This window comes from Podarcis filfolensis (genome assembly GCF_964270895.1).
Source record: "Podarcis filfolensis genome assembly, chromosome: 2".
Taxonomy (NCBI): domain Eukaryota; kingdom Metazoa; phylum Chordata; class Lepidosauria; order Squamata; family Lacertidae; genus Podarcis; species Podarcis filfolensis.
The window spans coordinates 5738060-5751711 of record NC_139605.1 but is presented as its reverse complement, the minus strand read 5'-3'; the positions used below and the strand labels follow the sequence as shown (position 1 = coordinate 5751711).

Below are 13652 nucleotides of genomic sequence, written 5' to 3'. Positions count from 1 at the left end.
GCACGGCCGAGAATGTCACCAAGTTCCGATGGAGTGTGACTGATTTATGGCTTGTAAATAAACGCTTCTAGAGATAAGAACCGAACTGTCTCTGGACTTGATTTATCCCTTATCTCACACGGACACAGGACCGCTGCTACTCTGCTCTCCTGCCAGGTCAACTTCCAGCAGAGCGACGCAAGGGAAGCGTGACTGGACGCAGGGGTTTTATTACACGCAAAAGAGTGTTCTCATGATTCACTACTATCTAGTATATAGTTTATCTGTTAAGTAACTAAAGCCTGCCTTCAGGAACAACTCTGTAAACTGAATGAATCTGAAAGTAAAGTAGTTGATGTTAATATGATTCAGATTCATGTGTGTTTTGTTTAGAGGGACAGAAGGGAAGGAAGAACCAGGAAGGTATAAATATTGATAGGACTCAAACGAGTTAGCAATCCGTAGTTTCTGTTAATAGGATTCAGATTCATGTGTGTTTTGTTTGGAGGGACAGAAGGGATTATCAACCAGGAAGGTATAAATATTGATAGGACTTAAACGAGTTAGTGTTACCGGAAAAATCCGAGGGCTCCCTTGGACAAAAAGTAAAGACACCAACCAGAGTAAATTGGAGCAAATCAGCAGCCCGTAGGCTTGGCCTTTATTGAACTGTTGCAGCAGGGTGTTCCCCTCACTTGCAGGAGAGAGGAAAGACACAGAAAAATGGTGTGCAAGACCTTATAAAAACTTTTGAAATTCCCACTTCCGGAGTCGGCGGACTTCTGGAGTCGGCGCCATTGGCAATGGTGGATTCCCTCTAACCTGGAGGGAGTGAGCTTCGCGGAAATCGGGTCTTGCCGTTACGGCGAAGTGGGGACCCTCTAAAAAACCACAGGCGGGTGAAGCCTGTGACCGTGGGACTCGGCGGGCACCTTCAACGCCCCCCCAATTCGCAAAGGAACCCGGCTCCGGGCCCCGGAGCGAAACGGGGCGAGCGGCGCGGTGCTGAGAGTCAGTTGCTTCTTCCGTGGAGTGAAGCCGCACAGCTGTTGTCGGAGAGCGCTGACTTTTTTCCTGTGACAATTCGGCTATCAAAACAACTACCGTGAGTAGGTTGAATTTAAAGACTTGAAAACAAGGGAAGAAAGAGCATTAATTTGGTACCGAAAACGGGAAGGTGTAAACAGGAAGTCCACCTTCCGTTTCTTGTAAACAGATCAAAGCAAAGACTATTTAAACTAAGACCTGGAAAATAACTTTAAAAGGACTTAAATCCTAACATCAAGACAAAAGATCTCCCTCCCTGAATTGCAGGAGAGGGGAGGGAAGAGTGAGAAGTATTTTTGCCTGCAAAAAGAGAGGAAAAAGAAACAAAGACCACCGCTTAATGCCTGGCTGTCAAGTGCTAACAAGATCGCCGTACCGTGAATTGCGCTGTTTATAGACATTGTAACTTTTTGACAGTTAACTCTGCAAGAGAGATACTTTTGATTCTGACTGGCTTCTCTGGACTTTAAGGTCTTTAAGGAACTGTAAAGTAACTGAAATTGAAATTGAAACGGTTGTTTACTTTGTTAAATGGGGGATTTGGAAAAGTTACTTTAATGCAACAAGAATTAACTGTTACTGTGTCCCCCTAGAGGAACTTGGTAATTGTTACAACAGGCCAGGGAATTTTCCACTTCAAATTGGCCAGGGGAATTTTCCATAGTAAAACAAATTCTGGCCGTGGGACTGACCTTGAGCTTCAGATAAAGTGTTATGGCAAACTTGCCGCAGGAAAAAACAACAAGATCTGGGAAAATTCGGCAGCAGCGAAGAGCATCAGCATCTGGCCCTTCTGCACCATTAGGGGCAGCACCTGTTCAAACTGATTTAAAAGGAATGGCATCTGAAGATGTAGTAGCTGTGGCATTAGGCAAAATTAGTGAATCTTTGGAAAAACTGAGTAAACAAGTAGCTGGAGCATCAAGCAAAATTGATCAGAATACTACAAGTATCAATAATTTGGGACAGAAGGTGAATTCTAACACAGAATCTATTGAGAAATTGCTGCAGGAATCAACTTTGACCCGAAAGACAGCTGAAGAAGCAAAGGAAAAAGCACTGGCCATTGAAGAAAAGATACCACCGATATGTAGGCAACTCGAGGATCACAAGTCAATGCTATCTATGATTGAACTGAAGGAAAGACAGACAAATTTAAGGATCAGGGCGGTACCTGAACTTGAGAAAGACAACTTAAGTGACTTTCTTATGCATGAATTTGCAGACTTCTGGAACCTAGATTTAGAGAAGCAAGATATTAAGATAGTAAGTGCCTTCAGGCTCGGAAGAGGGGGGAGAAAGAACAGGGTGAGAGACTGTTTGATTACCCTCCGAACAAAAGAGGAGAGAGACAAAATATTGAGTCTGCATTTTCAGAAGACCTTGGAAATACATCAATCAAGAGTGGAGATATTCAAAGACATTCCGAAATACCTTTTGGATCTTAGGTCTAACTACGGAGACCTGGTGAACTTGTTGAGAAGTAACGGTATTGTCTTCAGGTGGGAATTCCCTCAGGGCCTATCTTTTACTTTCATAGGAAGAAAGTTAAAAATAAGATCAGTGGAAGATAAAGAAAGATTTCTGAAAGATCACGGAGAAGACTTGCAGAAAGAATTTGAAGAAGAGCTAAGAGCACTAAAACCAGGAATATTAGACATATCATCACTATCCTTTGGATTGGAAAACTTAGAGAAAGTGGTACCACCGACAGACCAGGAACAACTGCTGGGTGCAGTTGGAGGAAAAGCAAAGTAACCACGCCATGGCTCTGCAACTATTAAGCTGGAATATTAATGGTTTTAACTCCCCGGAGAAGAGGAAAAAAGTCTTTCATTTATTGAAAAAGGAACAGTTGGACTTGATTTGCTTACAGGAAACACATGTGATAAGGCTGCACAGGAAAGTATTGATCAATAAAAGACTGGGTCAAGAGTTTATTTGATCGGATAAGGTTAAAAAAAGGGGAGTCGTGATTTATGCAAAAGAGAGTCTATCACCGAAATTTATGTTTAAAGATGAACAAGGAAGATTTGTGGCAATTGAAATTCAAGCACAAGGAGAGAAATTTCTGATAGTAGGAGTTTATGCACCAAATGAGGGGAAATCGGAATTTTTTAAAAAGTTGCATGAGACATTGCTGGACTACATGGATTATAACATTATTATGATGGGAGACATGAATGGAGTGGTATCCACAAACATGGAGAAGGCACAGAGACAGGTAGTTACTAAAGATGGCAGACTACCAAAAACCTTTTTTGAGATGACTGACAATATGGACTTAATTGACATTTGGAGAACAAAGAATCCCTTGGGTAGAGAGGGAACTTTCTTCTCTGAAGCCTAAATGACATGGACAAGAATTGACCAAATTTGGATAACTAGAGGACTGGCTCCTAAGACTCGAAAAGTGGAAATTTGCCCTAAAACTTGCTCCGACCATAATGCTGTGAAAATGGAGATGAAATTAACACCAACAGGTTCCTTCAGATGGAGGATGAATGACACCCTTTTTAGAGATGAAGAGGTTACTAAGAAGGCCCCAAAAAACCTTGAGAGACTATTTTGAGATAAATATGAACACTACTACTGAAAAAAGAGTAGTCTGGGATACAAGCAAAGCAGTTATGAGGGGGTTTCTAATTCAACAGAATGCAATAAAGAAGAGAACTCAAAATGAGAAAAAAGACAAAATTTTGGAAAAAATAAAAGAGGGTGAGAAGAAACTGAGAGCGAAACCAAAGTCACAAGAGATTCTGAGAGAAATAAAGTTATATCAAGTTCAATATATGAAGATGATGAACCAGGAAATAGAATGGAAAATTAAACAGATGAGACAAAGGACATTTGAATCGGCCAATAAATGTGGAAAATTGTTAGCTTGGCAAATGAAAAAAAGACAAAAACCTAACACCATTACTAATTTGGAAGTGGAAGGAAAGAACATTCAGAATCCAGTGGAAATTATAAAATGTTTCCAGAGGTACTTTAAACAGTTATATACACAAGGGCCACAGAAAGAATTTGATATAGACCAATTCTTAAAAACAAATGGACTACAAAAAATATCTCAAGAAAACAAGTTAATGTTGAACTATAAAATCACAGAACAGGAGGTGGAAGGTGCCATCCAGAATATGCAGTTGGGCAAATCTCCAGGGCCGGACGGCTTAACCTCAAAATACTATAGATCTCTGAAAGATTGGATAATTCAACCACTAAAGGAGGTTTGTAATGAAATTTTGGAGGGGAAAAAAGCGCCAGAGTCGTGGAAGGAAGTTTATATTACACATACCGAAAACTGAGTCTGAAAAGACACAACTTAAGAACTACCGCCCCATATCCCTGCTCAACGTGGATCACAAAAATTTTGCAGACATTTTGGCTAAAAGACTAAAAAAAGGATTAGTGGAGGAGATACATAAAGACCAAGCTGGCTTTCTCCCGGGTAGACACTTGTCTGACAACACGAGAAATATAATTAATATTTTGGAGAAACTGCAAGTGAATATTGACACTAAAGCAGTCTTAATATTTGTAGATGCGCAGAAAGCTTTTGACAATATTTCTTGGAGTTTCATGAAGAAAAATCTTCAGGGGATGGAGGTAGGTCAAGGTTTTGAAAACGGTATAGGTGCAATTTACTCAGAACAAAAGGCTAAACTAATTGTCAACAATGTGGTGACAGAGGAATTTAAGATAGAGAAAGGGACACGACAAGGCTGCCCAATTTCCCCATTGCTCTTTATTTCGGTCCTGGAGGTTTTGCTAAATATGATCAGAAGGGACCGTTTGCTCAAAGGTATACAGGTCGGAGCCAAACAGTACAAATTGAAAGCTTTCGCAGATGACTTAGTACTGACGTTACAGGAGCCAGAATCTAGTACTAAAAGAGTATTGGAATTGATTCAAGAATATGGTCATGTGGCAGGATTTAAGCTGAACAAGTTAAAAACTAAGGTTCTTGAGAAAAACTTAACACCGATTGAGAAAGAGAGGTTTCAGAAGGAGACAGGTTTAACATTGGTTAAGAAAGTGAAATATCTGGGGGTTAATATGACCGCTAAGAACTTAAATTTATTTAAAGACAATTATGAGAAATGTTGGTCAGAAGTGAAAAAGGATCTAGAAATATGGTCAAATCTGAAGCTGTCCTTGTTAGGTCGAATTGCAGCTATAAAGATGAATGTATTGCCTAGAATGCTGTTTCTGTTTCAATCATTGCAAATTTTGGACAAAATGGATTGTTTCAAGAAGTGGCAGAGAGATATTTCTAGATTTGTCTGGCAGGGCAAGAAGCCCAGAATAAAATTTAAAATATTAACTGATGTAAAGGAAAGAGGTGGATTTGCCCTGCCAGACCTTAAACTCTACTACGAATCAGCAGCATTCTGCTGGTTGAAAGAATGGCTGCTTCTTGAGAACACAGACATTTTGGATTTAGAAGGTTTTAATAACGTTTTTGGGTGGCATGCATATTTGTGGTATGACAAGGTTAAAGCACATAAAGCATTTAAAAACCATATTGTCAGGAAAGCACTGTTTAATGTCTGGATAAGATATGAGGACTTACTTGAAAATAGAACTCCAAGGTGGTTGTCACCGATGGAAGCAAAGGCCCAGAAAAAGCTCAATATGGAGGCCAAATGGCCGAAATATTGGGAAATTTTGGAACAAGAAGGAGACAAATTGAAATTGCAGAGTTTTGAGAAATTAAAAGATAAAGTGCGAGATTGGCTTCCTTATTATCAAATAAGGGAGGCTTACAATTTGGACAAAAAAATTGGCTTCCAGGTGGAAAAATCAAAATTGGAAACAGAACTGTTAGACCCCAAAACTAAGATACTATCAAGAATGTATAACTTGCTGTTGAAATGGAATACTCAGGATGAAACGGTTAAATTTGCTATGATTAAATGGGCACAAGATGTTGGACATAATATTATGTTTTCTGACTGGGAACAGTTGTGGACCACAGGTATGAAATTTACGGCACGTAATGCCTTAAGAGAGAATATTATGAAAATGATATACAGGTGGTACATGACACCAGTCAAGCTTGCAAAAATCTACCATTTGCCCGATAATAAATGTTGGAAATGTAAAGATGATGAAGGTACATTCTTTCACCTTTGGTGAACGTGCCCAAGGATTAAGGCTTTCTGGGAGATGATATATAATGAAATGAAAAAGGTATTTAAATACACCTTCTTGAAGAAACCAGAGGCCTTTCTCCTGGGCATGGTCGGCCAATTGGTGTTAAAGAAGGATAGAACTTTTTTTATGTATGCCACAACAGCAGCAAGAATACTTATTGCAAGGTATTGGAAGACACAAGATTTACCCACTCTGGAAGAATGGCAGATGAAAGTGATGGACTATATGGAATTGGCGGAAATGACTGGCAGAATCCGAGACCAGGGAGAAGAGTCGGTGGAAGAAGATTGGAAGAAATTTAAGGACTATTTACAGAAACACTGTAAAATTAACGAATGTTAAAATGATGCTGGAATGAAACGAATTGGTTTTAGTAACAATGTTAAAAAGGAGTACGCAAAAATGATTTATTAAATAGATGAAATTATAAGGTTACAATATGTCAAGATAAAGAACTAAGATAAAAACAAAGAGGGAAAGGATTTGCTGAATTAACCATTCGAAATGGAATACAAAAAAGGGAGGTGTGAGGAGGTCAGGGAAACAAGTGAATGAAAAATAAGACATTGAAAGATGGACTTATTTTTCTTACTGTTTTTTTTATTTTCTTTTTTTCTTCTTCTTTCTATTCTGTATTTTTTTATTGTTTGTATTTTTTCTGTATTTTATTTTTTTTGTAAACTTTTTCTCAAAATTTGAATAAAATAAAATTAAAAAAAAAACAACTTTTGAAATTCCCATCCTCTAGGTCAAGCCCACCCCCAGAAACATCATGCATACATTACAGAAAGGAGGGGTTGAGGGAGGAGTTGTGGTGGTAAACTGAGTGTCCTGTCACCTGGCTGGTTCCCTTCTCCTCCTCCCCATGAGTCATTTTCTGAAGACAAAAGGTAGTCGCAGTTTCCTGCCCCCTGAGGGAAGATCTATCATTGTCCTTTGTTCCAGTCCATGCTGAATCCACTCCCATATGCAAGTTCTTTGTGATCTTGATTGTCTTCTGTCTAGGACCATCAGGGTTGGCATAGCAACTGGGCAGGGCTCCTGTAGATGTGCTGGGCTGGCCTGTATCAAACCTTCCCCATTTTGTAGTCCTTCCTTCATGGAGTAAAATAAAAGTGGAACAGTGCAAATCCGATGTATGGTTGATTTTCTATGAATTTATAACAGAAGTGTAGCGTATGTAGTGTGTGAGTGTGAGTGTGTGTGAAGTTTGTACAAACTGAATGATGGGGGGAGGGGTTTCCTGCTACATTAGCAATCCGCTTGTCGCTGCATAAACTCAAACAGGGAATCGTTTAAACTCGGCTAAATTATTTAAACGTTCCCACAGAGTCAGTGCAAGAAAGCCTCCTGTGTCCTTTTTTTTAAAAAAAAGCCCTTACATGTCTTAAAAATGGCTCCATTCTTCCTCCACTGCCAGAGGCAGTAAATGCATTAGCATCCCACTCGCTGGGTGTCCCTCCCATCCTCCTTGCATGCTTCCTTACTGGGGCATCTGGGTGGCCACTGGGAGACCGCCATGCTGGACTCGATGGGCCCCTTTGGGGTGATCCAGCAGCCCGGCTCTTCTCCTGAGTCCCTCTATCTAGTGGCAGGGAGTTCCAGCAGTTAACTCTGTGACATGTAATAAATGCTCAGTGTTGCAAAACAGAGAGAGAGAGACAGAGAGAGAGAGAGAGAGAGAGAGAGCGTATGACCATACAGAGAAGGGAAGCAGGTGCTGGGACACTGACAAACACGTTTGGTTTTAGACAGGATCAGGCCAGAGCCCACCAGCTTGCCACAATTTCCTTTCTCCATGTGCTTTTTAAAGGGGCATTTTATATCTCCACATATCTCTGCTTCCTTCTCTCATCCTACTGGCCCCAACATGAGTTTCTCTCCCCCTGCCTGGGACCCTCTAAGTCTGCAGGCCCAGGGTGTTGGGGGTCAGGGAGGCCCCCTTTGCACACTCAGCAAGACCCAGTGGCTGCCCAACCTCTTCTGGAAGGCCCTGAGCCAAGGCTGGGTGCTTGGCCCAGAGAGTGCTTGGCCCACATCCCACTTCCAGAAGCCTGAACGTTTGAAACCTGAGCTAAGCATGGGACACACACAGAAGCCGCTGCCTTTTCCAAGAAATCAGGAAAGAGACAAGTAGTGGCCGCTCCTTGCCCAGGTACAAGGAAGCTTTTGATTTAAGGGGGGGGGGCTGTGAAGTCGGAAGGTAAAGAATTATTTGGGAGTTCTCTTTTCCCCAAGCTGCACGATCTCTATCATCCCTATTTCCCCTTGTCTGATGCCAAAATGTTGTGAGTTGGGGGGGGGGGTTAGTCTGCAGGATGCCTGAGTCCCTTCTGATTCCTGGATCCAGCCAAGGTTGAAATCTAATGGAGGGATCCATTGTTGAACTATCTTGGTGGGATGATGGCCGTAGATGTCACCTAAGCACCCTCACTGGTATAACCAAAGAAGCCCCTGTGAAGGAGGAGGCTGGCTGTTTTGAGGGGGGCTCTCCTGGACCCACTTTTGGGACTCAATGGGCTCAGTCACCTCAGGGACGTCTTAAGCTTCACTTTTCACCTGCTCCATCCAGTTTTTCTGGACAGGGATAGTCTGCCCACAAGGATCCATATTCTGGTCACCTCCTGACAGGATTATTGTAACGTGTTGTTTTTTTCAATACAGTAGGGAAGCTTCAGCTGCTACAAGATAAACCTGACAGTATTTTCACTGCCGCAGCTCATTTAGGGCCAAATCTCACCGGGGCCAAAAGACCCTCTGCCTGTTTGTCTGGTTCTGAGTTCAATTCAAAGTGCTAGTATTGTTTTAGAAAGTCCCCGGTAGCTTGAGGCGCCTTCTGCTCCCCTGCTCTCCTCTGTGGAGACTTTTCTCCCTCTCCTTTCCTCTTTTCGTGGAGGTGCAGAGGGCGACGACAGCAACAAATGCTCAGGAGGAAAATGTTTTCTTCACAGACTTTTAAAAAGGTTTTCAGGACTTTAGACATTGCCTGTAGCTCTGTTTTCCTGCTGGATAGCCTTGTTATGTTGTTAAGTTGCGTTCGAATCAAGACAAACAAGGGATGGTGTTTTTGAGATCCTCATCTGAGCTCCAAGGCTGCTTTTTGAGAGTGCCCTGAAACCCATGTGTGTCTCTCTTTTATTGAATCTTACAAAAGCATGGCCACTCATATGTTAGTGGCTGATTGGTTAAAATACAAACAAAGAGGCTAGTTCCTTATTGGTTAACATAGGTATAAGGAGGGGTTACCCAAAATCCATTAATCTCCAATTCTTCAAAGGGTCTTTTGCTAATGGACCTTAGACAAGTATCTAAGCTTTTAATCCACCTAGATTTATGATTGATTATATTATGTCTAAATCAATTACTAATGTTATGATCAGAATATAAAAACAACTAATTAATTATACACTGAAGGAAAACAGAACATTGTAAACTTAATGTGACCTGAGTGAAAAAAGAGTGGAATGCAAAGAATGGAATTTGTGTGTGTCTGGCACATCTTTACACAGCGTGTATATGAGAGAGAAGCAGAGGAAGATTTTAAGGTTCAAAAGCTTAAGAAAGTAGCTAAGAAAAGTTTCCCAGAATGCCACAGAAAAGAACCAGTGTTTTACTATACTGGCACATAAAGAGAACATCTCTACATCTCCTCCTTTCTTTTCTTATTTGCGAAATAAGGCAACCTGTGGAATGAAGCAGCAGTACTTTAGGATCAGTGGTTTGCCATCGAATCCCAAAATAATACTGCGAGGGTGGATGGGGCAAGAGTACTTCAGGATTATTGGTTTGCCAGTAAATCCCAAAATAATTCTACCCACATTATGTGGCTTTAACCCACCTTTGAATCAATTTAGGGAGATGGTGGCATGTAGATGAACAAATAACAAAGCCGCTGCTTGAGACAGCCCTTCCAGGAAGGAGGCAGCCATTTTCCCTCCCTTTCTGCTTCACTGCCAGCCCTCCACAAAATGGCTTCCGTCCCCGACAAGCAGGCCGGGTGGGGCTGCCTCAGCCTCCCGCTTCCCTCCCTGCAGAGGAGACCTTTGGTGCAAGGGAGAGCAGCCAAGCAAGGCAGAAACCGAAAGCCACAGCAGCCCACAGATAATGTTGCCTGACTGGGAGATTGGCAGGCAGAAATGGTGCTCAGGGGAAGACGTTTTCTCTCTCAGCACCCAGATGGCTTTGGCATTTGTCCCTCTTGGCCTGGGCCCTCTTCAGCCTTGGAAAGACCCGTCTCCCTCAGCATGCAGGACAAAACCCTGAGCCTCCACAGCTCTCTTCCTCGAGGCCAAGTGGCCAGGACTCCTGGGTCCCCTTTGGGAGGAGACTCAGCAGGAGCCAGGACTCCTGGGTCCTGTTTCTGGCAGGCAAAAGGCATCTTCCTCTCTAGCTGTTCATTCAAAAAATGAATATTTCTATCCAGGTGGCATTCATGTTCTCCTCATAACGGCCCTGACAGGCCCAAGGTCCCTGAGGGAGCTTCATGGCTGTGTGGTGATTTGAACCCAGGTCTCCCAGGCTCCCATATCCCAGTCAAACCACAGCCCCACACTGGATCCTTGTAGGCTTCTCCACCTCTCAAGACTAGGCCTGCAGGGACATCTCTCCTGACATTATTTTTGTCCCCTTCTTGGTACTGTGTGGAAACAGCAACAAGTCTTCTTGCCCCTTAAAGGCTAACAAATAGATGATGGCATAAAAATGTCCTTGGTGTGTTTCCCTGTTCCAGTCTGGATTGTTTCCCAGGAGACTTTGCCTCCCTCAGCAACCTCTGAGTCAGGTTGGAAAGTCCCAGGGCAGTTCCCAGAACAAGGCCTTTTTATTTTTAATGTTTGTTTTCATTTTTACTTATAAGAAGAATAGCTGAGGGTGCAGTAAACACTCTTTGGCAAGTTCCAATAATCTAAATTTCGTTTGCATGCCAAGCTGGCAAAGGAATCTCAAGTGACTGCATCTCAGGCTGCTTGACTAACATTTCTCACAGGAATTGAAGAACGGAGGCAGATTTTGCTGAGAAAGTACCCATCCTTCCTTGACACTGGTGTTTGTGTATGTTTGTTTCCTGGGTAGATTCCTGCCCTGACGCTCTCTCTCTACCACAAAACCCCCTCACCCATTTCTCCACAGTCCCTAGTTGTCTTTTCTCACTTTCCCCTTTTTGCGATCCTCCGCTGCCCCCTGCCGGCTGCTTTCTTCCCCAGCTGAAATGGAAATCAGGTGATTTCTAGGAAATCCTTCAAGGGACCAGTTGAAGCAAGTCACGGGTTGCAAAAAAATGGTCAAGGTTCCCACATATATCACAGCTTTGGAATCGGTGCAAGTGGGTGTATGCCTACCTAAAAAGCGGAAATATATAAAACTTACAAATCACGTAATCAGAAAAAACCTATTTAGAGTATGGGGAAAGTATGAAAACTTATTAGAAAGAAAAACACCTCTGTGGATATCCCCAGTGAAAGCTACAACCGGGAAAAGAATAAATATGGATAAGCAGTGGTTAACTTACAGTGAAATTTTATCTCTTACAGGACATGAACCAAAACTGAGAAATCTCGAGGAGTCAAGAAATCTGGTTACGGATTGGCTACAGGTTGTTAGGGAAATTCTTGGAGCGAGGATACTCAACCGTCCCACCTGGTCGGGCAGAGCCCGTGATTTCTCTCGCTCTGCAAAGGAAGGGGTCCCAGCCACAAATCGGAGCAAAACACCGTCAGTAGACTTAGATCAAAGTTTATCGCAGGTTCAAACAGGTTCAAACAACGGAATGAACCCCAAGAAAGGGGCGACATTGACTTTTAAAACTTCCCACCACATCCCAGAATACAGTTCGTACAGCATCATCAGTACATCATTGCAACATCACCAAAACATCAAGAAAAAGGGAGGGTAACATGAGATTACCATAAGGAAACTGAGTCAAGGTAACACCCAAAGATAGGATTTGCATAGGCAAACATATCTCAAGTACCCAAAAACCAAAGAACAATTGCCTTTTCTCGCATGTCTGTACCCTTAGGCGAATCAGATGATGGGCTTTTGCCCAGCAATTGTTACTCATGGGCACTTCCTTGGGTGGGGAGTGCGTACCTGACTCCTCCCTTGAGGGATCATGGCGGGGACCGAGGGGTTTTAAAGTCCTAGGCCAAAAGAGCGCAAATGGCGTTGCAATGAAGCAAACCGGTGGAACTAGTGATTTTATATGAATTTCTAAAGTTTTGTGGCTTTTCCTAAAGCTGATAGTCTGGGGAAAACACTTTGGTTTTGCTTGCAGCATTGGAGCAAGTTTAGATAGAGTTAACAAGGAAGTGAGAGCTGGACCATAAAGAAGGCTGATCGCCGAAGAATGGATGCTTTTGAATTCTGGTGCTGGAGGAGACTCTTGAGAGTCCCATGGACTGCAAGAAGATCCAACCTCTCCATTCTGAAGGAAATCAGCCCTGAGTGCTCACTGGAAGGGCAGATCCTGAAGCTGAGGCTCCAATACTTTGGCCACCTCATGAGAAGAGAAGGCTCCCTGGAAAAGACCCTGATGTTGGGAAAGATGGAGGGCACAAGGAGAAGGGGACGACAGAGGATGAGATGGTTGGATGGTGTTCTTGAAGCTACCAGCATGAGTTTGATCAAACTGCGGGAGGCAGTGGAGGACAGAAGTGCCTGGCGTGCTCTGGTCCATGGGGTCACGAAGTCGGACACGACTAAACGACTAAACAACAACAACAACAACAAGGTAACGAAGTTTCGATAGACTCCGTCCATTGTTCTCGCAGCTGCTTAATGAGACGTGCAAACAGCTGGAGCAGAGCTGCCTTGCAAGCTTAAACTCAATTGGCCAGCTATCAAATTCCAACGCTCCTGATTGGTTAAGGCACATCAGCATGCAAATACACAGTTCAGTCATCCGGTATACCAACTTAGGCTATAGGGTAACAAAAAGGAAAGGTAACATTTTATTGAGGGAATTTATGTGCTATTGAGGGATGCGGGTGGCACTGTGGGTTAAACCACAGAGCCTAGGACTTGCCAATCAGAAGGTCGGCAATTCGAATCCCCATGACGGAGTGAGCTCCCGTTGCTCGGTCCCTGCTCCTGCCAACCTAGCAGTTCGAAAGCACCTCAAAGTGCAAGTAGATAAATAGGTACCGCTCCGGCGGGAAGGTAAACGGCGTTTCTGTGCGCTGCTCTAGTTCACCAGAAGCGGCTTAGTCATGCTGGCCACATGGCCCGGAAGCTGTACACTGGCTCCCTCGGCCAATAAAGCGAGATGAGCGCTGCAACCCCAGAGTCGGCCATGATTGGACCTAATGGTCAGGGGTCCCTTTAACTTTTTATGTGCTGTTTGGTGCAACTTAGTGAAGGGACGAGGTCTTCTTGAGATCATCTCATGCCCTGAGTACGTGTGGCAGGGAAGACAGAAGTGGGATCTCGCTTATGTGCCCCCCCTCCATTGTGCAACAAGGTACATCAGA

General features: G+C 43.1%; 1 protein-coding gene across 3 annotated transcripts in view; it reads right to left on the bottom strand.

The window, feature by feature from the left end:
• Positions 1-13652, bottom strand: part of LOC310756634 (uncharacterized protein) — an 820367-nt gene that overhangs the window by 159183 nt on the left and 647532 nt on the right. The gene's annotated exons all lie outside the window — the stretch shown is intronic.